General features: G+C 57.9%; 1 protein-coding gene across 1 annotated transcript in view; it reads left to right on the forward strand.

Annotated features, from left to right (window-relative positions):
• Nucleotides 1-1,331: 1,331 nt before the first annotated feature.
• Nucleotides 1,332-24,175, forward strand: part of PTPRE (protein tyrosine phosphatase receptor type E) — a 115,345-nt gene continuing 92,501 nt past the window's right edge. Inside the window, exon 1 of the mRNA XM_080642877.1 lies at nucleotides 1,332-1,568. The gene's annotated coding sequence lies outside the window, so the exon portion shown is untranslated. The remainder of the gene's footprint in view (nucleotides 1,569-24,175) is intronic.

The raw sequence follows: 24,175 nt of genomic DNA on the forward strand, positions 1-24,175 counted from the left end.
CCCTTGAGGAAATCCAAATGGTGAAAAACAAGACACATTCACGGTCCAGTGACGAGTCACGGTCACGGGAAACTGCCCCCAGCCGTGCTTTTGGGACAGGGCCCGGGGCGTGTGGAGAGTAAGTGGAAGGGGGTGTGGCAGAGGATGCTGGGTGGGGGTCTCAGGGTGCAGGGGGCTAAAGAGGAAGCTGTGGGTGGGACAAGGACTGAGTCCCAGGTCCTAAAGGACCGGGATGGCAAGAGGCTGGGGAGGTCCCCCAGGCCTAGGAGGAGAAGAGGGAAAGGGACCGGATGTGGCAGGGGCCTTGGGCCTGAGAGGCTGAGGGCAGGTGGTTAAGGAGGATCAAGGCCTCCCCATGGGTCAACACGCCCCTGCTTCTGGGGGACAAGGAGGAGTCTCTTTCGACTTTGGAAAGGTGGAGGGATATTGCTCAATTCCTGGAAGAATTGGCGGGGTCCCACAGAGAGGACGTTACTGGAGGCAAGGACCATCTGCCCCGCATCATGTCACCAGGGCTGTTGCCTTCCCAGAGCAGATGTCTGACAAAAGTGACTTGTCTCTCCCGCCGGTGTCCCAGGCTCTGCCTCCGCACCCGCGGGGCGAACAAGCACACTGCGCTCATCAGAGCTCTGCAGTGAGGGCCTTCCCGCACAGAGGAGATCCAGAGCTGGTGACCTCCCTGGGCTGCCTGGGCCCCCACCCTGGGTGATCCGTGGGGACGTGCTCAGGAGGGAGGCGCCTGCCCTGCTGGCTCCGGGGAGACAGGCTGCCTGGGCTGTGCGCTGGGCCCTCCTCTCCTCCCTCAGCTCCTACTGAGCACCTGGGGGCTGTGACGGAGGGGAGCAGGGGCTGGGAGCTCACAGCCCTGGGGTAATTCACTGACACCAGGCAAGTGCCCACACCTGGGAGAGCAGCAGCGGGGAGCGGTGTTTCTCTGAAGCAGTAGTGGTTCGGGGTGCCCTGTACTGACAGCATGACCTCAGGCCAAGCCACTTCCTGGTGCCCAGGGCCAGGCTGAGTGGGAAGGGCCTTGCCCACTTGTGAGAGCGCCTGGCATATCTTGGCACCCTCCTTGCGCGCCTGGGTCGGGGCAGTGGGGGCCGGGCCAGGGTCTCTTTGAGGGCGCGTGAGCGTTGGTAAAGGACCCCCAGGGAGACTGGGCGCTTGGGGCTCACGCCATCCCTGCGAGGCGGGGCCGCGGCCCCAGGTGGGGCGGGCGCCTGGGGTGCGCTCCCTGCGCCGGACACCAGGCGTCGCCCCCGCTCCTCGCAGCGCCGGCCCCCGCCCCCGCCGCGGAGCCCGAGCCCGAGCCGCAGCTGAGGAGGCGGCGGGACCGGCCGGACAAATTTCCTGCTCGGCTGCGGGCGGCGGGCGCGCGGGTGCGGGCGGCAGGAGGCGGCAGGAGGCGGCGCGGGGAGCGCCCCGCAGCCCCGGCCTCCGCGCGTCCCCGCGACCCTCCTTCGCGCCCGGCGGGGCCAGAGGGGCGCCCGAAGGGCGGCGGGCGAGCGCCTGGAGATGCGGAGTCGCCGCGGCGCCGGGATCCGCACCGCCGGCCCGGCCCTCCCGAGGTGAGCGCGCGCGGGTGCGGGCGGGCGGGGCGCCCTTCGGTGGCCGAGCGCCCAGGGTGGCCGGAGCAGGCCGGGGACGCGCCTCGGCCGCCGCTGCGGGAGGGAGGGGCCGCGCCGGGTGCCGGGTCCGGAGCCCGGTCCCTGCCCTCCCGCGGCGCGCCGGGTGCCAGCAGCTGGGGGCCGCGCGACCCCGGGCATCGGCCCCCGGGTCCCCCAGCCCAACTTGGCATCGGCAGCTCTGGCGCTCGCTCTCGGCGCACGGGCCAGCGTGTGTGTGCCGGTGCAGCAGAGCCGGGGGCTGGCGACAGGGACGCGCGTGGAGGCGGGCGAGACCGGGGGGGGGTGCCCGCGGGTGTGTTGGGGGCTCCGCGCTCGCCGGGATGAGACAGGAGCCTTTTGAGAAAGTGGCTCGGAGTTGCGCCAACTCCGGAGGGGAGGGGGCTGCTGTGGATGCTGCCCGGTGGCCCCGCGCCCCGCGCCTTCCAGGCGAGGGGAGCCGAGTGGGGTGCAGCTGGGGGCCCGGGAGGGGCAGGCCCCGCTGACTCTGGCGGGCCGCCACGACCTGCAGGGTCGGTGGGTGACCTGTGGCTGAAAGTCAGCGCGGTGCCAAGCCTGCGGGCTCCTGGGGGCCATCTGGGGAAGCCCGAGGACAGCCCACAGGATGGAGAGGCAGAGCCAAGCGCTGCGTGACCCCCGGACTGACCCAATTCCCTCCTGGCACCGCGAGCCTTTCTAGAAAGGCTGGGCATTCACAGGCCGGCTGTGGCGCCGCTCGCTGGGACAGGACCTCTCTCCATCAGAGCTCAGTCCCGGAGCCCCCCAGTCCCGGAGCCCCCCAGTCCCAGAGCCCCCCCAGTCCCGGAGGCCCCCAGTCCCGGAGCCCCCCAGTCCCGGAGCCCCCCAGTCCCGAGCCCCCCAGTCCCGGAGCCCCCCAGTCCCGAGCCCCCCCAGTCCCGGAATACCCCCCAGTCCCGGAGCCCCCCAGTCCCGGAGGCCCCCAGTCCCGGAACACCCCCCAGTCCCGGAGCCCCCCAGTCCCGGAACACCCCCCAGTCCCGGAGCCCCCCAGTCCCGGAGCCCCCCAGTCCCGAGCCCCCCCAGTCCCGGAGCCGGGAATGAGAGCGCCGCTCTGTGCTTATACTTTGGAGGGAAGATGGTTGAAAACCAGCAAAGAGGGTCCCGGGTTTTAGAGTCCCTGTGTCCATGTCCAGTCTGCCCTTGACGTCAGGTGCCCCTTGACCCCAGGTGCCCCTTGACCCCAGGTGCCTGGAGGTGTGTGTCCTGAGGTGGGTGAGCTTCTACCTCTGCAAAACAAAGGTGTGTGTGTGTCTGTGCGCGTGTGTGCGTGCGCGCTAGGGTGCCTTTCAAAACCAGCGCACGAGTGGTGGGCCGCTGCGTGGCCCAGGCGGGCATGGGCAGAGCTCTGTGGGAGAACAGGGGTGGGCTGGGGGCGCCCTGCGCACAGGCTCTAAGCTTTCAGGGAGCAGATGGCCCTGCAGGGACAGGCAGGCCCGGGAGGAGGGGTCCACTCACTCCCATGGAGGCCGCACTCACTCCTGTGGGGGAACCGCTGGCCGAGAGAGAGTTCCCAGGTCAGTGCCTCCATGGAAGCTGTGGGCGGCCCCCGGCTCCGCGCTCCCGCGAGCGATCCCTTCCCTCCAGGGATCCCTGTGTACGTCCATCAACCCCTGAGAGGGGCTGCAGGGGGAATGGGGGTGCCCAGGGGGGTGGCCATGGGGGCGCGTTGAAGGTGGATGTGTGAGGAATCAACAGTAGTCGACAGTCGGTTAGTCATGGAGCTGAAATGTGCATTTCAGTTGGTCAACAGGTCTCCACACCATGCCTCCATTGGTCCATTGGGCTGTTTCCACCACCGTCCTCGCCGTCCAAGGCACCCCTTAACCCCACGTCCCTCCTTCCACGTCAGAGGCGCATTGCTAGCCTAGCTCACTCCTCTGCAGCTGTCACGCCCAGCTCTCCCCGCCCCCACGCCAACATTTCTGCCGGCATATCAAACGCGCCTGATTCAACACGCCCCGAATCAGCTGTGTGATCTCCCCCCACTCAGCCCAACACTTTCCCGGTATTTCCTTTATCCGCCTCAGGGCACCGGCTTCCAGCTAAAGGGCGCCACATGTAGTTCCCCTGAGGACACGTGTCCTCAGCGCCCAGCCACGGACCTGCCAGGAGGCTGGCGATGATGCCGTTGGACAGATGAGCGCGGGAGAGAGCGAAGCATTTTGGGTGTGCGTCTGCTGAAGTGGACGCGCTGGTGTATTTTTAGTGGGTGGGAGCGTGGTTGGGAGGCAGCCATACATTTGTGTTGATGTGGATTGAACTAGAATCAGGGGTGGGCAAACTTTTTGACTCGAGGGCCACCATGGGTTCTTAAACTGGACTGGAGGGCCGGAACAAAAGCATGGATGGAGTGTTTGTGTGAACTAATATAAATTCAAAGTAAAGGAGCGGAGGGGAGAGCAAGAGAACCGGATAGAACAGCCGGATCTGGCCCGCGGGCTGTAGTTTGCCCAAGGCTGAACTAGATCGTGGAGATGTGAAATAGGTCTGGGTGGGGGTTACCCTGCCAATTCTGCTGGGGATGCTGAACAGACTTGCTAAAATGACTGAGCTGGACCAGAGAGACCCCAGGGACCGCCCATGGAGGCAGGTTCGGGAGCCCCGAGGGGACCCCGCGTGGGCGACCCTCCCTGTTCCCTTCCTGATGCGTCATCTTCATTGATAACATCGGAATCACCCTCCCAGAGGTTCTGCTGTTACAACAGGGACGATTGTATCCATTAGGATAAAGGCTGGCCTTCCAATGTGCGATTATCACCGGGAAGGCGCTGTGTCCCAAGGTCACCCCCAGCCGTTGGCCTGCTATCTCCTGGCCAGCCAACGGCTCACTACACCCTGAAGACACCCCGGTAGGTCCTCCGAGGTGGTGCCCGCTCAGCTCCCTGCTCGGAATCGCCTTCCTCTTTATCTCCAGGTTAGGGACTCTTACTTATACCTCAACGCCCACTTCAGATGCCTCCCTCTCCACAAAGCCCTCCTGACCCCGCTGCCTGAGAAAAGCGCTCTTGCTTTCATTCCTTTCAGTGCTTGTCCCAGAGCGCGGGCCAGACTCTATTTTCACTTCCCGTTGACTTGTTGGCATCGTTATCTCCTCTACCCGGGGCCCGTGCTTTTAGGATGGAAGGTGTGTCTGAGGGTTTGGACTTTGGGTTCAGGTATGGATTCCCATACATCCCAGCTCTGAGTGACCTGGGCTGGCTGTTCAGAATCCATGCCTCAGTGTTTTTTTTCTGCAATGGGATTGATACCTGTACGGTGCACGGCTGCGTGAGAGCGGCAGATAAACATGCCAAGTACAGGGCCCGTGCTCGGCACTCCACCCATCGTGGCCACCTCACCCCTGCATCACCTAAGGCTGTGAATCGCGTGCATTAAGAACCAGGAGGTTCTGCTGAAACCGGTTTGGCTCAGTGGATAGAGCATCGGCCTGCGGACTGAAGGGTCCTGGGTTCGATTCCGGTCAAGGGCATGTACCTTGGTTGCGGGCACATCCCCAGTGGGAGGTGTGCAGGAGGCAGCTGATGGATGTTTCTCGCTCATCGATGTTTCTAGCTCTCTATCCCTCTCCCTTCCTCTCTGTAAAATATCAATAAAATATATTTTTTTAAAAAAAGAACCAGGAGGTTCGAACAAATAGATAAGTAACGTCAAAATCCGTATGAATAGGTAGATACCTTTTGCATGCCTAGCCATCGAAGGTGCTAGGTCAAATCGATATGGTGTGACACGCCGGGGAACTTCCTTTTTTGCAACGTAACTTGAATGACTGCGGATTTTGCATGATTAAGTATTTTAATCTCATAAGTTACCGCTTACCTGTGCCCATTCTTTGACACATTGACCCTTCCGAGTTAGAGTGGTTTATAAGACAGAAATGCATGATTTTGTGCACTTTGATGTGGGCTCACGGACTGAATTAAACAGGCTGCGTGCCCCAAAACACCAAAGTGAGCCAGACCCAGTGCCTGGAGGCGGCGTGGCCACCCACGGCTCTGTGGACCCCGGTCAGTGGAATGGCTTCTAGACTCCAGCGCAACAGCTGTGAAGCTACAGACTGCCCCCCACATCCTCAGAGCTTCGCTCCGCTGAGCGCTAAGGAGGTATGGCATCGTGCCACCTCGGAGCCCATGCCAGCTCCCGTGTGCCCACTGATGACACCCTCTCCCCAGCTTCTCCAGGCAGTCTGGGCACGGCCCAATCCAGGGTTCTCATCCTGGGCTCACCCCGTGGGCGTATCTGTCTCTCTCTGCGCTGGGCACCGACCGAGTCACCCAGGCTAAGCCGAGGCTCATGGGTACTTCAGCAGCCGGTAATTTTAGGTGCGGGCCCCAGACTCACCAGGGGTTCGCTTTGCAGGTTAACTTGTTGATTTGTCACTTGCATTCCTCTCCAGACCCGGAGCGTGGATGGTATTCTAGGGGCTGGGCTTTCAGACCCGCTGCCTGCAGGGAGAGGCCTTTGCTGAGCTGTGCTGACCTCCTGCGGGGCACGTGCACACAGGGGAGGGGCTCCTGGCGGATGTGGGCTGGGGGATCCCGGCCTTGGGGATTGCCGGGCCAGCTTCCTTTTCTTCTCGGGGTCTGGCTGCTGTTCCCCAAATCTCCTCTGCCCAGGCCCGCCCGTCCAGGTGGCGCGTGGGGAGTTTTGATGGGATTCTCAGCCCTTTGAACTCCGCGGCTGCCAGATCAGAGCCAGACACGCGGGCCTCCGTCTTCCTTTCAACTGCGCAGGTACTTCAAAGGGGCTGACTGCGCTTGTGAAATACACGGAGTCCCCAGGCTGTTTCATGAAAACAACACGCATATCCCTTCGTATCGATCCCCAGTGGAATAGGGACCGGAGAGGTATTTTAAAAGGATGCCTATTTTAAACGTTTCAAATACAATCAATAGTTGTCCAGTTAATATAATCCATTAACGTACAGTCTCCGACAATCGAGTGCGATCCCTCGTCATCTTAATGGCGACAATGACCCTTCCCATCAGGGTGTCAGGTGGGTGGGTTGACGGGGGGCCTAGAGACCCAGGCCTGGTGCATGCCAGGGGCCCAGGGAGCCGGGCAGAGTCCCAGGCCTGAGTGCTCTGGGCTCCAATTGTTCTCCTGCCCTCAGGGAAAGCCACTGAATTCCCAGCCTTGCTTATTTTATTAAAAATATTTTTATTGATTTCAGAGAGGGAGAAACATCAAGGATGAGAGAGAATCATGGATCAGCTGCCTCCTGCACGCCCCCCACTGGGGATGGAGACTAACACCCAGGCCTGTGCCCTGACCAGGAATCGAACCGTGACCTCCTGGTTCATAGGTCGACGCTCAACCCCTGAGCCACGTGGCCGGGCCGGTCTTGGTTATTAATGTCCTTCAATCTGCTCGGATGTTTGTGGCTGGACCTCGGTCGCCAGTTTCTGTACGAGGGAGCAGATTAGCGGTTTTCCTTCTTTACTTGACCGCAGTGCTACTCCCAGTGACCCTGTACTGGCCTGTTTAGTTGGACTCTCCCTGGCAGAGAACTTGGCGTTCCCGGCTGTCCCTGGAGCCGGACTTCCGCGGGCCTGCTCGGCGGCGTCCGATCGTCTCTCCGAGGCTCAGCCTGACGCCTTTGCCCCCGCGCAGGGTTCCCGTGGTGGGCTGGGTGCCCTGCGGGAGCGGAGCCCAGGCAAGTGACAGCGCTTCCCCAGCAGCTTCCTCATTAAACCCTGGGAGCTCTGGCCTCTCTTTCTTCTCCGGTTCAAAAAGGCCAGCCTCAAAGGAGGACGTGCACTTGCACGATTTGAGGTCACGGCCTGGGGCCTCCCCACCTCCCGTCTGGCTGCAGGCGTGGGATAGAGCTTTTATTTCGTTGTTTGAAGTAGAGCACAGGTGGAAAGCCCTCTATGAGGGCTGGCGTCAGCAGGTGCTCACGTCTGAGTCTGCTGCTGCATGGGGTGGAGGGTGTGGGGGCAGAGGAGGAGCAGGGCTTAGAGGGCTTGGGGACGCCCATGGTCAGCTTCCTCATCATTGTCCCCAGGACTGGCCTGCTCTCAGCCGTTCTAGACCGAGCCCCGTGTCACAGAGCGCACGTTCGGTGAACGGCTGCGGGTTTTGGTGGTAAGACAGAGTGGGACTCGAGAGGGGGAGGGCCTACAGGAGACCCCGTAAACCCTCCCTAGAGAATGCCCCGCCCATTGTCTAGATCCCAGAAAGACCTGCCAGTGAAGTAAGATGAGAGGTGGGTTTTGGGCCCAGAATTCCACCGACAGATGCTCATGCGCCTTTCCAGACCTCTCCTGTCTGCAGCCCGATTTGCCTCCGCCCTGCACCCCAGAGGGAAAGTGAGAGAATGGTGGGGGCTGGGGAGACAGAGAGACACAGAGAGAGAGCAGATGGCAGAGAGAGGGAGAGGAGAGAGAAGCACAGAGAGAGAGGACTGAGTGGGACTCTTGGATGCTGAGGTTTTATCTCCCAGTGTTGGTCCTCTGAGGAGGCCTCTGTCGATTGAAGCCAGGATGGGCTAGCTCAGTGGTCGGCAAACTCATTAGTCAACAGAGCCAAATATCAACAGTGCAACGATGGAAATTTCTTTGGAGAGCCAAATTTTTTAAACTTAAACAACTTCTAACGCCACTTCTTCAAAATAGACTCGCCCAGGCCGTGGTATTTTGTGGAAGAGCCACACTCAAGAGGCCAAAGAGCCGCATGTGGCTCGCGAGCCGCAGTTTGCCGACCACTGGGCTAGCTGTTTCATCACTGAAAGGATTTATCTGGGGAAAAGAGAGGGTTGCAGCCTGCACGCCACCGTGGGGGTCTCTACAGGAGGAAACGAAGCTAAGGGGAAGGGTAGAGAGATGGGGCTTTATTAGGAGCACAGGGTTCTTCCTGGAGGCCCCCCGGAATGATGAGGGTGAGAACTCCCATAAGCCCTTGCTCCTCTCAGGCCCTCCCGACCGATGATGGATACGTTTGCTTAAATGCCAGGTCACCTTCATAGCTCCACACTCCCTTTAGCCCAGAGCGGGATTTCTGGCTCCCGGGCCCCTGTGGGCGAGAGGTACGGAGGGATCAGGACTTGGCCCGGGATGATGTGGGAGAGCAGAGGGGTGACACCTGCCCCCTCACGTGGGCGCGTGGAGTGGTGCTCAGACCAGACTCCCCGAGTCTCTGGGGCAGGAGCTGTGCCAATGACGGGGCGCGGGTGGGGGAAGAGCTGTGGGAATGAGCAAAGCGCCGGAATATGCGTGCCCTTTTGCTACGCCCAAGGACTTACAGTAACCCAATTTGGGGGTCACAAAAGGTCGCCTGAGGGCGGTGCTTGAATGACTAGAAAACACGAGAATGTGCTTCCAGAGACAAACCGCTGGAGCTTCTGGCCTTTGTAAATAGGCCCCTACAGTCCGTGACACCCCCTGCAGTTGGCAGGTCAAAAAGACGCGTCCCCTGGAAGCCCGTTCTTTCAGGCCCTCTCAGCCCGCGTGGCGCCTGGCGAGACCCCTGCTTGCACTCGGCACATCCCCCCGCATCTGCTTTTGGGGCTCTCCCCAGGGCCTCGGTCTCATCCGCAGCTGAGCGTGAGGTGCTAGATGTGCAGACACTCTGCCGCCCCCCCCTCCCCCACCGCCCCGTCCTCATTCTGAACAGGTGGACGGCGCGTCCCGTCCTCCTCAGTCCCGGCAGCACCGGGTTAGGCGCCTCGGTAATTCAGTAACCCCCTTGTTGCCAGGGCTGCGAACATGAGCTCAAGTCCCGGCCCCTGTCGGAGACGGTGCCCCTTTGCCCGTTCACATTCCTCTGAGCAAAGTCCCCGATGTTGGCCCAGAGTGACATCGAAATGCAGGAGCCCAGGATTTTACATTTTGCATCGCCGCGAGCCGGGCCAGGCCTCTGCAGCTCCCCAGCGGGGTTCTTTCTCGGGGGTGTGGTTTCATCCAATGGGGGTCATATTTAAGCGTCTGTAAGATCATGTACAAGGACATGGAGATGTTAGACGTTTGCTGAGTGCCTATGGTCGACACGCCCTGTGTTTAGAACTGAAGTTACCCCCACCCACCCCAAAAAAAAGTCACCATGCTGTCCTAGGGGTGCCCCATGCTCACTGGAAGGTGGAAGTCGGCTCTTCCAGGGGCGTTACATGTAATGCTGGCCTGTCTGGCGTGGCTCAGTGGTTGAGCATCGACCTGTGAACCAGGAGGTCAGGGTTCAATTCCCAGTCAGGGCACATGCCCAGGTTGTGGGCTCGATCCCCAGTGCGTGCAGGAGGCAGCCGATCAAAAATTCTCTCTCATCATTGATGCTTCTATCTCTCTCTCCCTCTCCCTTCCTCTCTGAAATCAATAAAAAAAATATGTATATAAAATTCATTTCTCCCTTTACTGTACAAGCCCAGCCTGCCCCAGGCACCCTTCTGGGCAGGACAGAGCCTGGGACTAACACGGGGCTTGGCTCAATTCGACTGGATGTTTGTGCTCAGAAACCTGAATTCATGGCACACTGAGGGGCCGCCCTGACGTTGATTACCGTCCGATGGAAAAGAACATGCTTTTCCTCGTGTCCTGTTTGCTCAGGAGCCCTCCTCACATGTTAGAGCGTGACGAGACGTGTATTTTCTGTGCAAGCCTCTCCGTCTGCCGGAAACCAGAGCCAAGTGCTACCTTCTCGCTTAGGATGTCCTCTCTCTGCGAAGTCTGGCGAGTGATTCCATCTCTCCCTTTAGAACAGGGGTGGGCAAACTTTTTGACTCGAGGGCCACAATGGGTTCTTAAACTGGACCGGAGGGCCGGAACAAAAGCATGGATGGAGTGTTTGTGTGAACTAATATAAATTCAAAGTAAAGGAACGGAGGGGAGAGCAAGAGAACCGTCCGCTCTTTCGGCTCCACGGGCCGGATAGAACAGCCGAATGGGCCGGATCCGGCCCGCGGGCCGTAGTTTGCCCACGGCTGCTTTAGAATCACGTGCCCTGCCCGCTGTGACGCAGGGGCCGGAGACTCGCCCAGGGTCACACTGCCTGCTCCTGGCCCACTGTCCTCCCCTGGACTGAACCTCTTCTCATTCTCGCTGCCCCGACGGACTGACCCCTCACCCGTGTCCTGCACGCTGCTCGCGTTTTGTGGGAGACCCTGGTCTGCTTCCATACTGGGAGCCAGGCTTTCCCGTGTGTTAGACGGGGCCCACTCCAACGGAGCACTCCCGGCCGAGCACCCATCTGCCTGGGTCACACGAGCCTGGGCCTCTCAGGGTGCTTTCTGGCCGGCAGGCTGCGTCCAGGGGTATTTCGGGAGGCTGCCGGGGCGTGGCCTGCGCACAGCCGGCTGTTGTTAGCAAGTGATTGATTGTTTGTTATAGGACATTGGTCGGCAAACGGCGGCTCGCAAGCCACGTGTGGCTCTTTGGCCCCTTGAGTGTGGCTCTTCCACAAAATACCACGTGCGGGCGTGCACGTACAGTGCGATTGAAACTTCGTGGCCCATGCGCAGAAGTCGGTTTTCGGCTCTCAGAAGAAATGTCAGTCGTTGTACTGTTGATATTTGGCTCTGTGGACGAATGAGTTTGCCGACCACTGTATAGGAAAATGCACACGCCGAGTGGGTGGGCGGTGCCGACAGAAGTCGATGGCAATCCTGGTTATTTCACTTTGCCGTGGAGTCTGCTTTTCAATACAGCAGCGATTTATCCGTGTTTTGGAGACATTATGCCTTTTTTAGTGGGTTGGCCTCGTGGAGATTGGAGCGGCCAGGCTCGGCCAGGTTCGACGTGCTGCGTCCCTTTCTAGCCCCGGGTGGCCGCGAGGTGGCGTGCCTTCTAGGGTGACTTCCCCGTGGGAATGGCTACAGGGAGGATGGGTGGGAGCTGTGTGACTGTGCGAGTGACCTGGACTTCACTGATGGTAAGAACGTGCATTGAGCCGAAACCGGTTTGGCTCAGTGGATAGAGCGTCGGCCTGCGGACTGAAGGGTACCGGGTTCGATCCCGGTCAAGGGCATGTACCTTGGTTGCGGGCACATCCCCAATGGGAGGTGTGCAGGAGGCAGCTGATCGATGTTTCTCTCTCATCAATGTTTCTAGCTCTCTATCCCTCTCCCTTCCTCTCTGTAAAAAAAATCAATAAAATATAAAAAAAATATATATATATATGTTAAAAACACACACAAAAGAACGTGCATTGAAACTCAATCACTCAATCACTATTGGTATCCGGTAACCGAGCCTCTACCCCGTCACCAAACGATGTGAGATGTCGGTGAAGCCGCCTTGAGACAGAGGAGTCCCTCCGGCCCCGCTGGGAAGGGGCAGAGCCTTCGGGGCCTGTCTTGGGGGCTGAGCCCTTGCTGCCTCTACTCTGAGTCTGGTTGGGGTCCCCTGGGCTCCCCACCCCCAGCCAGGTGCATGCCTCAGGGGAGTTGGTGGGTGTGCAGCTCCCCATGTGGCCACACCACAGAGCTAGCGGGCGGGGCGCCCCCAGTCCGGGCAGAGGGAAGCAGGCCACCACTGCCTCAGCTGTCGCCGCCAGGTGCCATTCGTGGGAAGGTCCTCGAAAGAGTCTCTCCCTGGTCTGGAGCTAATCTCTGGGCGCCAGGGGGAGGGGGGAGGGGACCTCAGTGCACAGGAAGGTCGTGAGGTCACCGCAGACACTGGGAGGGGTTCGCTCCGTATCAGGGGCCTCAGGGACGTAAGAGATGGAAAGAGGAGTCAGTTCTTTCGAGGCCATTAGGGCTCCATGGATTTATGCGACTCAGGTCAGGAGCAGCGGGTCCAGATGCTCCACGTTGCTGTCAAGGCCTCCTCCTTTCCTTCCCGCGGGCAGGCTCTTCCCTGCACACCCCTCGAAGCCGCTCATCCCGTCCCCCGTGTGCCCCGCCACGTGCCCCACCTAGGAAGAGAGCTTTTCCCAGCGGGGGCAGCCATGGACTGCGCAACGAGTCTCCTCCGTGCAGATGAGCCGGGAACCCATGCCTTAGCCGGGAACCTGTCTTAGCCGGGAACCTGTCTTAGCCGGGAACCCGGGTCTTAGCCGGGAACCTGTGTCTTAGCCGGGAACCTGTCTTAGCCGGGAACCCGTGTCTTAGCCGGGAACCTGTGTCTTAGCCGGGAACCTGTGTCTTAGCCGGGAACCCGCGTCTTAGCCGGGAACCCTGTCTTAGCCGGGAACCTGTCTTAGCCTGGAACCCGTGTCTTAGCCGGGAACCTGTGTCTTAGCCGGGAACCTGTGTCTTAGCCGGAAACCTGTGTCTTAGCCGGGAACCCGCGTCTTAGCCGGGAACCCTGTCTTAGCCGGAAACCAGTCTTAGCCGGGAACCCGCGTCTTAGCCGGGAACCCGTGTCTTAGCCGGGAACCCGTGTCTTAGCCGGGAACCTGTGTCTTAGCCGGGAACCTGTCTTAGCCGGGAACCCTGTCTTAGCCGGGAACCCGGGTCTTAGCCGGGAACCCTGTCTTAGCCTGGAACCCGTGTCTTAGCCGGGAACCCGGGTCTTAGCCTGGAACCCTGTCTTAGCCGGGAACCCTGTCTTAGCCGGGAACCCGTGTCTTAGCCAGAAACCTCTGTCTTAGCCGGGAACCCGTGTCTTAGCCAGAAACCTGTGTCTTAGCCGGGAACCCTGTCGTAGCCGGGAACCCTTCTTAGCCGGGAACCCTTCTGAGCAAGCCTCCCAGCAGGAGGGAGGGCATTTAGAGAAAAGACCCAGGCCCGCTCCTGGTGCCATGCTGGCTTCCGGCTAAGCGTCGAGGGCCACAGATGTGCCCCCTCTCTGGGAAAGCCCAGAGCCATGAGTCTGTCTTCCTCGCACCCCGCCCCCCTTACACACATACTCTCCGCACCATCACCGCACCGTTACCTTGTTAGCAGAGGGGCTGCGCTGGTTCTGACCCCGGCACACCAGCCCGTGGCCCCCTCGTGCCCCCGGCAGCGTCCCCGCCCCTGCGGCTGCTGGGCCAGAGCTCCTCAGGCGTTCTTCTGGAATGAGTCACCCCAAAGCTGGTCCAGGAACTGCCCCGCGTTCTCTCCCTTGTTGCCTCGTCTCAAAGGGGAGAGGGGTTGATTGTCCCATCAGGAAAAGGAGCCAGGAGACAGCCTTCCCGGAACTGGTGCACTGCAGGGGCCGCTCGGGGACACCCCGACTTGGGCCCCGGGGACCCTAGCGCCCAGGGCTGGGTGCGGCCAGCCTGGGAGGGTCCGAACGATGGAATGGTGGCCTGTTGCTCCTGGTGAAAAACCATTTCGAATTGTTGTAAGGGCTCCCCGAGAGTTTCTGCTCTGAGAAAAGTTCTGTCCAGACTCGTGTTGGAGTCACGCCCTGTCTCTGATGCAGCGTCCGAACCCCAGATGGAGGTGGGTCCCCCACTGGGAGGTGCTGCACTCTGAACCACCCATGGGACGTGTAGGGGGTCCCTGAGGGAACCTCTAAACTGCAGACATTCAGCCTCCCTGGTCTGTCCTGAGCTAAGGTCATTTTTGTCCCCACACATGCCCAGCACCACAATCTCACATGTTCCTGAAAGACCGTGCTAATGTGACTCACGGCTCGTCTACACTGCCTCGGCTAATACCTTCAGAAACCCGCAGAGCATCCTTTGTGAAGCAGCTGATTCTTTTAGAGAAAAGATTGTGGAGAGCGGGGAGAGAGAAAGATGGGTTGGTTGTTCCACTTAGGTAGGCATTTGTTGGTGACGCGTATCGGCGCCCTGACCTGGGATCAAACCCGCCACCTTGGCGTATCGGGATGACGCGCTAACCCACTGGTCGGCAAACTCATTCGTCAACAGAGCCAAATATCAACAGTACGACGATGGAAATTCCTTTGGAGAGCCACATTTTTTAAACTCAAACTAGATAGGTAGGTACATGGTTATTAACTTAATTAGGGTCCTCCTAAGCTGGCCTTTGCCAAAAACTCAAGGGTCCAAAGAGCCGCATGTGGCTCGCGAGCCGCAGTTTGCCGACCACGGCTCTCACCAACTGAGCTGCCTGGCCAGCGCCTACAGATAAGCACTTCGTCACCTTTTTCTTTTCTTTTCTTTTTTTTAAGTATATTTTATTGATTTTTCACAGAGAGGGATAGAGAGAGAAACATCGATGAGAGAGAGACATCGAGCTGCCTCCTGCACACCTCTCACTGGGGATGTGCCCGCAACCAAGGTACATGCCCTTGACCGGAATCGAACCCAGGACCCACCAGTCCGCAGGCCGACGCTCTATCCACTGAGCCACACCGGCCAGGGCCGTCACCTATTTCTTTTGGAAAGACCGGGACCCTGTATTCCGTTTCCGCGAGGCAGGCCCCCTCCGCCACTGCTCTCGTGGGGAGACGTCACAGCTCAGCGGCGCCGCTGCAACGTGTGATGCTGTGCGAAGACCGAACACCGGGTTTCGTCCTTCCTCCCCGGATTGTCTCCGGAGGAGGCGCAGCTACGAAACGTGTGGAGGAGCTGGTCCTTGCTGTGTGCTCGCCTGCAGGGCTGTCTTCGTCGGGGCGTGTTGAGCAGAGAGAGGACGGAGTGGCGAAGCAAACGTTCCGAGTTCTTGCGCCCAGCAGGTCACGCTGGGAAACGTCACCGTGGACGTTCGTCTTGTTTTTTTCTTCTTCTCTGAGTGGCTCTCCCACGACAGCAGAAATGTTTGGTTCCACTTCCTAGCGTTGCTTTCATGTGTCCTGGATAAGCGAGTGCAGAGAGCCGAGGCCACGGGCCGGTCCAGGCGGGAGCCCGGGCGGGGGCGCGTGGAGAGCAGGCACAGGAGGCCTCGCCTGTCTGCCCGCCGCGCCCGCACGGTCCGGGGCAGCTGCTGAGTGTCCGTGACAGCCTGGGGGCCACGGGAGGGGGGACAGGCAGGAGGTGAGGCAGCAGAAGCAGGCAGGGAGACCCGTCCGAAGCTGCTATCCTAATCCAGTAGAGAAGGGGGCGGGGGAGAGAGAGAGAGAGAGAGAGAGAGAGAGAGATCTGCAAAGCAAAGAGACAGAGAGACAGGCTAATAGCAGTGCCATTCAGGTGCCTCCGTGTGCCAGGCGTGCTCATAGCTCTGGTCTCTCTATACCAGGAGTGGGCAAACTTTTTGACTCGAGGGCCACAATGGGTTCTTAAACTGGACCGGAGGGCCGGAACCAAAGCATGGATGGAGTGTTTGTGTGAACTAATAGAAATTCAAAGTAAAGGAGCAGAGGGGAGAGCAAGAGAACCGGATAGAACAGCCGGATATGGCCCACGGGCCATAGTTTGCCCACGGCTGCTCTATACCCACAGAGTCAACATGACAGGCAGGTATGTGAACATAACAGGCCTCCATGGCCGGGGCTCTCACACCCCCCAGGGAGGTGGGGCAGGGGAGCTGGAGGGTGTTAGTATCCAGCAGTCCTAAAGCCGGGCGTCTCGGCAGGCCCGGAAGACAGGCTGCACGGGGAGGAAGGAGGAGCTTGGGGGACCCACCAAGGATCTGGGCCGCTCGTGGGTGCCTCCTGCTTTCCAGATCATGAGTTTGAGCTGGCCGTGGCCAAGGAAAACCCAGTGAGCCCAGCCGGCGTGCCTCGGTGGGTGAGTGTGGACCTGTGAACCAGGAGGTCACGGTTCGATTCTGGGTCAGGGTACACGCCCAGGTTGCGGGCTCCATCCCAGGTAGGGGGCGTGCAGGAGGCAGCCGACACACGAGTCTCTCTCATCATTGATGTTTTTCTCTCTCTCTCCCTCTCCCTTCCTCTCTGAAATCAATGTAAAAAATACGTGCTTTAAACGAAAACCCAGGAAGTAACATTTTTGAGTGGGTTATTTTAGTCACTGACAGCGTCAGAGCACAGGCGACGCTGACTCCACAGAGCGGGGCATCCAGGGAGTCGTGATGGCGCCTCTGACTTGCTTTTACTTTGAAGAGGGAATAATAGTTCCTACCTACCTGGAGCATTCAGCGTCCTTGCAATTATTCTAGTGCTGTTATCATTTAAAGAGCTACGGCCGGATCCCTTTTAAACGGCTTTTCCGTAGTTTATATCGTACGTAGGTAGAAAGCACTAAAAGCATCATCGTTGTTCGGCTAGGAAAAGCGATGGCTCTGCAAAACCCAGAGAGGGAATATTCACTTCCCAGCTGCAGCCATCGAGTGGCTTTCTCACTCCAGGTTCGGACACGGCATTGGCGGGACCCTCTGGGCCCACAGTTAAAGCAAAGCTTCACAGACGCTGTAGTTGCAAGGTTCACCCGCCCCCCGACACCCACGCGTGCCGTGTGCCGTGTGCCGCGTGTCTGTCCAGCGCGTCTCGGGCAGCGTCCGAAGGCACCGACCATCCCTCTCGTTTCGCAAGGAAGCCGTCCTGCTTCGTTTATCTGGTGCTTCCTGGCCTGCTCCTCCTTCGGGGAGCCACGTTTGCCAGCCACAGGCCTGTTTGTTTGCTCAGAGCTGGGATTCCTGCACAGGAAGGAACACGTCACGCCGATGAGGCACTTTCTTGAGTGGCTTTCTATGCACACGTGACCGTTGGTTTGTATTGATGCGATCTGACCTCCTGACGTCCAGCAGCACCGAGCCATTTCCTTCTCACGTCCTTAATGGTTTTCCTCCGAGCGCCTGCCCGGGGCCATAGCTTCTGGTGTGTGACATCCACAGGCCTGTCTCACCCTGACTCCGTCCTGACTCCGCCTGCAAGGCCGGCTAAGTAAACAGCGCACACGCTCTCCTGGGCCCGAGCACGCGTGTGGCCCGGGAATGTGTGTCTACCCCACCATGGTGTTTTACAAAGCACAGTTCTTGGTAGGTGACGGCTGCTGGTGACGTCACATCAGAAAAACAGTCACAGCATTTGGTTTCATGGGTCCTTCTTCCAGACCAGCTTTGATAGAGGAACAGGGCACTGAGGGCTGGTCAGAGGTCAAGGTCACCATGAGCCTGCTTTCCCACTAGAAGAGGGAAACCGGCTGTGCAGCCAGGGACAGTGGCATGTCTGTGGACTGCGGAGATGGCTGGGAGTGGACGTATGCGTTCGATCTGTCTGCGGTTGTCAATTCCTCATTAATTGGAGGCCCGCAGAACTGATTGCATTTCAAATCACTTGGAAATGACACATGTTCCACTTCATCTGAGAAGCAAACTGAAACCTTGGATTGTATACATTTCAAGTTACAACATTAGGCCATTGTGTTTGGGGGAAGACGTTTAATATGCATAAGATAGAATTAGGGGGGACTTTGCATTCACGGTGGCTTCCGTAATTAGTTCCTGTCAACTGTAATTTCTCAGGTTAATGTCTTCCAGGCTGTGTGCTGTGCAAATAGTAAAGTTATAAATCCTTTCAAATGTTTAAATTACTGTGTAAATCCTTAATATTAATGCAATAAAGTATTTCAAGAAGTTACTTGGAACTATGAGTTGTAAGGCAAATAAGTTTTATTATTATTATAAAAATTCTTGTTATTATTATTTTCTTAATGTCCAGCCGGCATGGCTCCGAGGTTGAGCATTGACCTACGGACCAGGAGGTCACCGTTCGATTCCTGGTCAGGGCACATGCCCAGGTTGTGGTCTCCATCCCCAGTAGGGAACAGGCAGGAGGCAGCCGATCAGCGATTCTCTGTCATCATTGATGTTTCTATCTCGCTCTCCCTCTTCCTTCCTCTCTGAAATCAATAGAAATATATATTTAAAAAAAAAAAAAAAGAAATCAGCGAAGGTACCAGCAGACGCTTTATTTATTTAACAGATCCAGGTGTTGGTCAGGTCTGCACCTGGGCCAGGTGCCAGGGACACTCAGGTCTGGCCGTCAAGGCTCCTTGTCCTTAAGAACCTGCTAACCTAGGAGATTTCCAAAGGTTCCCGGACACTGCCCCCGGTGCCGGCCAGGTGTGGCGAGGGGTGGAGCCTGCAGCAGGTGTCCCGAGGGGTGCAAGGAGCGCAGACATTTCCATCCGCTTTGGCCACACGGACTCACTCCTCCATGACATTCCTGAGCCTCTTGGTCTGAGTCCAGCTTCTTAACCTGGGGTCTCTCAGGAGTTTGTTAGAATCCTGAGCGTCTGTACGTGTAGCTGGGAAAAAAGTATACACTTTCATTTTCATATCACTGGCCTTTATAATTCTGTATCCCTCATGCCTTCACGTGTTTTTTTTTTAGAACTCATTTTTTAATTTATCCACAGTAGCATCCACTCACGTCTGGTGTCCAGTTCCATGCGTCTGGACAAAGGCAGAGAGCTGTGTGACCAGCACCATCATCAAGGGAGACAAGGGCCGTCGCCTCCCCAGAGCAAAATTCTCTCATGCTGCGGCTTGGCGGTCAGACCCTCCAACCCCACTGCTGACCCCAGCAGCCGCTGATCGGTTCTCCATCCCTGTACTTGCGCCTTTTCTGCAATGTCACGTACATGGATCATATAACACGGAGCCTCGGAGTCTGGCTTCTTTCACTCAGCATTCGTACTTCAGGAGCGTTCTTGGGGTGGCCTGTGGCACTAGTGCATCCGACTTTAATGCTGCGTAGTGTTCCAGTGTACGGATGTACCACCGTGTGTGTGGCCCTCCCCCGTTGGGGGCCATTGGGTTGTTTCCAGTTTGGGGCACTTAACAAATAAAATGGCTATAATATGCATATAGAGGTGTTTGTGTGTGTGAATTCAGGTTCTCTTAAATGTTAAGTATTTGGGTGTACCCTTTGCTTTCCCACAGCAGCCCGTGAGTGTCCCGGTTGCTCTGCGTCCTTGCCAACGTTTGATATCGCCAGTTCTCTCCTTTTCTAACTTTGGCCATTTTTATAGGCGTCTAGTGGTCTCTCGTAGCAGTTTTCATTTGCATTTCCCTAGTGACGAATGGCGTTGAGCATCTCTCCGTGCGCTGATTTGGTAGTGGCTGCTCCAGTCTCTTTGTCCATTGAAAAAGCCGGTTGTTGGTTCTGTTCTATTTCATGGCGTAGAATTAAAGGCGTGATTTTGAGGATAAGCGCCACTGGATGGCCAACGGGACCCACGTCGCCAAAAAGGTTTAGAGCCCTCGGGAGACGCACTCGCTGCAGGACGTCTTTATTCTTGAGAGTTTGCCTTTCTTGTGGCGGGCCCGCCCCGCTCAGAGGCTGCCACGCACCCTTGCCAAGGCAGCAGCTTCCCCGAGAGAGAGAGAGCGTGGACCGGCCGGGATTTCAGAGCCTCGCCCTGCAGTGTGGGCGGGATTCCGTATGCCTCCCTCCCCTTCTCTTTCTTCTATTTTTATGTAGGAAATTCTTTGGCTGTCTTTGATTCTTTATCCAAGTGGGAGGACTCCTTCATTGCAGGAAGACATGTGAGCCAACCTACTCCAGGCGGACGAGCCTATTCCACCTGTAGAGGTAGGGGCTCCTCCTTCACGCAGAATAAAAATAGGACTGCCGAAACCGGTTTGGCTCAGTGGATAGAGCGTCGGCCTGCGGACTGAAGGGTCCCGGGTTCGATTCCGGTCAAGGGCATGTACCTTAGTTGCGGGCACATCCCCAGTGGGGGGTGTGCAGGAGGCAGCTGATCGATGTTTCTCTCTCATCGATGTTTCTAGCTCTCTATCCCTCTCCCTTCCTCTCTGTAAAATACCAATAAAATATATTTTAAAATAAAAAAAAAAATAAAAAATAAATAAAAATAGGACTGCGTGTTGGATCACCGTCTGGGGTTATCAGCACTGTGGGTTGACATAGTCCTTTGTCCTGACTTCTGACTTTCTATCACAGTTCTCCATCAGCACTCATTTCCAGTAAAAATGCTTTTTATCTATTTGATATATGCATATATATATATATATATATATATATATATATATATATTCTTAAATATTTTTATTGATTTCAGAGAAGGGAGAGAGAGAGAGAGAAACATCAATGATGAGAGAGAATCATCGACTGGCTGCCTCCTGCATGCCTCCCACTCGGGACTGAGCCCACAACCTGGGCCTGTGCCCTGACCGGGACCTCTTGGCTCCTAGATCGATGCTGAGCCACTGAGCCAGGCCGGCCGGGCTGAGATAAGTGTTTTAAGTCTCTTATCAACCTTTGTAAATGGGCAGCTAAATTCTGACTTAGTCGTAACCAAAGCTGTGAATCAGGTTTCAGTACACGCTTCAATGGTTACCATTTTTAGGAACGATAGTGCTTATTTATGATGAATAGATTAGTTTTGTTTTGTGCTTCTCCTGTTCAGGAACACAAGGAAGAACATAAGGTATGGAAATGTCTTGTTATAACGTTTTATTTTAACTCAGTGAAAGCCCTTACTGGGGACTCTGGTCTTTCCATCAGAAAGGGAAAGCAATGACAAAGAAAAGTAAATGTAATATTTGTATTGAAAATTAATCTGCCCCCCTAAAGTAGTGCCCCAGTGCAGAACTCTGCCCTGTGTTAATCATTGCTTTCGAGAATGTGCCTTGGTGATAATTAGGTGCCCTGGATTGTATATTTAGCACCCGAGGGCCAAGCATATGCAAATGCATGCTAAGTGCTTATGGTGTGGGGAATAAGAGACATTGAGAAAGATTCTTAGCTTCTAGCTGTGTATCATCTCTTAGAATAACGTAGGTCTACGCCGGTAAAAAGACAGAAAAACGTTGGAAAGGTGTGCTGTGGGGTCCCCACCCGTCTGTGACAGTCACATGGGCCCATCACCGAGGCTTTGGTTCCTAGTGTCCACTCTCCGTCCTGTCCCTGAGGCCACAGAGCAGGAGGGTGGGAAGAGGTGCTTTTGCTCATCTGCACATGTGGGTGCTCGGGGGCACCCTGCCGCTCACCTGTATCAGTCTCCTATGGCTCCTGTGACAAATTCCCCAAACATTAGCAGCTTAAAGCCACACCTGTTTCTAACCCCACAGTTCCCGCGTGTCGGAACGGGTCACAGCCTTGCCCGCGTCTCCTCGCTGGCTCTCTGCTCAGAGTCTCGCAGGGTGAAATCGGTGTGTCTGTGCTCCTTGCTGGAGGCTCTGGGACGAATCCAATTCCGAGGTCATGCAGGCGTTTCCATGCTGGCTGTCGGCCCGGGGGTGGTCCTCAGGTTCTAACACCCCTATGCCTTGGCTCCTGGCCCCTCCCTCCCTCTGCACAGCCAGCAGCGGTGGGTGGAGCCCGCCTCTCGCTTTGAATAGCGCCACCCTTCCCGCTCCTCTGTGCTTCTGGGACTGTGCTGGGCCACCCGACAATCCAGGACTATCGCCCTGTTCTAAAGTCAGCTGATGAGCAACCTTAATTCCATCTGCAGATCCCTTCCCAGCAGCAGGCAGGGTGGTGTGCGGTAGAGAAAGCTGAGAGGTGGGGTTCTTGGGGACAGTTTTAGAATTCTGCCTGCCCCCTCTGCACACACATTAACTGCAGAGTGACCAAACCCAGGGGTCTCCTGTCTGCGGCGAGGGGCAGGGAAGGGGGAGTCCGAGGTCCGAGACAGTACCTGCCGGGAAGTGCTGGGAGCTTCACCATTCGGCATTTACACCTGGCAGACTGCATGTTGCATGTCTTTAGGAAAACTCTTTCCATAAATAAGATGATTTTCCTCTTTCCTGAAAACATGGCCACATGCCACACATTGTGGATGGAAATGAGGAAGTGTTTACTCCGTGGACCAAACTCTGGGAGAGTTCTCAGGCACGACAGACAAAAGCATGCTCCAACGTATGGCATCGTGTACGTTTCCTAGGAATCGCCTTGCAAGCCAAATCACACACTGATGCTGAAAAGCCATTTAATTGTGCTGCGAAGACGGTGCCGAGGTGCCCTGGCATCTCCCGGAGAAAGTGATCCTCCCGGGGCTGCCCAGGGCCACCTGCCTCTCCTGGGAAGACGGATCTTCCCCGTGGGGTGGGAGGGTTCGGCTTCCCTCTTCTCTCCCCAGCCCCCCACTCCTCCAGGATGGCCCCTTTTTTTGGCAAGTCCTATGGTCTCAAGCCTCAGTGTTCCCGTCGTGGGAAAGGTCATCTCTCGCGCAGGGGTCACGGAAGTGATGTCTAAGGCTGCAATTTGTCATGTAGGCTGAACTGGGCAACTGCTAGTTAAACAACGAGAGAGAGAGGGGAAGGAAGGAGGGAGAGAGAGAGAGAGGGAGAGAGGGAGAGGGAGGGAGGGAGAGAGAGAGAGAGAGAGAGAGAGAGAGAGGAAGAGAGGGAGGGAGGGTCCTGAGGAACTCTGGGACCATCATAGATGAAGGCTCTTTGCAGGGGACAATCTTGGAATCACAGCAAGAAAGATGAGGTTCGACTCCCCCTTCTCCTCAGCACCCCCGCGGTTCACGGAGAGCCGGCGGCGCCCGCAGACGCACTTGGCCCGCTGGTGTCGGGGACTGCTTGACCGTTGAGAGCCGAGTGTGACCGCTGCTGAGATGATGTTCTTGTCCTTCCCGGTGTCAGGATATGAGTTTGCTGTAGGGAGAGAGCCACACGCACCTGCCTTTTGGGCACAGCTTTGAAATCCACCCGTCAAGAAGTCAGATGCTGTCTGCACGTTGAGCTCGGCTCTCTCCCCGAACTGGCAAACCTCATGTCCGTGGCGGACAGCTGGGCGATGGGCGATGGTTCGAGTTTCCCAGAATGCTGCATTCTCGCCCCCGGGATGGATGGACGCAGGACTCGCACCGCCCCCTGGCTCGGCCCCGCTGAGGAAACTTGAGGCTGACGTGGTCCCTCTTGAACAAGGCGGCCTCGGCCCCATGTTCCCTTTGTGAGGAAGGAAGGGGAGCTCGCCCCGGCCCCCGGCGCAGCTCTCTGTGAGGGTGTGGCGCCCAGTGCCTGCCGCCCGCCGAGGGCTCAGCACCCCTGGGCGGGGGGGGGAGGGGGGGGAGGGGGACCGCTGGCCTAGCCGCTCTGGGGACAGCTATCAACCACACGGCCTCCTGGCCTGAGCTGGCGTCTGGGCCCGCAGCTCCGTCCATGCCCCCGTCCTACCCCGGGAGCCCCCTTCCCGGCGGGACCCCATCTCCACCCGAGGGCACCCTTTCTCCCCTGCTTGCAGAGCGCCCTGGCTTGGAGATGCATCCCGCACCCTCATAGGGTCACGCGGGAGGCATCAGGGGGCCGCGGTCTCCCCCGTGCCCGAGGCAGGGTCTGCCCAGAGCCCCGACGTCACAGGACCCTCCCCGCTGGGGTGGCAGGTCCGGAAGGAGCTCCCGCTGCTGCTCCCACAGAGGAGCTCCCACACCCCAAGCGGAGGCAGGCGATGGAGGCCCTCTGTGTCTGACGTCAGCGCCTGCCCCCCCCATCACCTTCCTCCCTGCAGGGGGCGGGGCCTCCTGGTGTCACGGACCATGCTGCGGGGCGAACCAAGCTCCTCCAGCCGCAGCCCCTTGGGTCACGGAGCGCCGCGCCTTCATTATCTCCTGGTGAGAGAGTGACTGTGAGGCGCCCAGGGTGGGCGTCACCGTGTGCGGGGGCAGTGCTGTCCTCTGCCTTGTACCGCAAATACAACCAAATCGCATCGTCCCGCTGCCCCCGGCAAATCCCAGCGGCTCCCATGGAACCTCCACAAGGGCGGGTCTGGGCTTTGCCTTCGTCATGGGAGCCGCAGGTGATGCTCCGGGATTCCTTCCTCGTGGCCAGCATGTGCGTGTGCGTGCGCGTGTGTGTGTGCACGGGCGTGTGTGTGTGCACGGGCGTGTGTGTG

The sequence above is a fragment of the Plecotus auritus genome (assembly GCF_963455305.1).
Source record: "Plecotus auritus genome assembly, chromosome: 9".
Lineage (NCBI taxonomy): Eukaryota > Metazoa > Chordata > Mammalia > Chiroptera > Vespertilionidae > Plecotus > Plecotus auritus.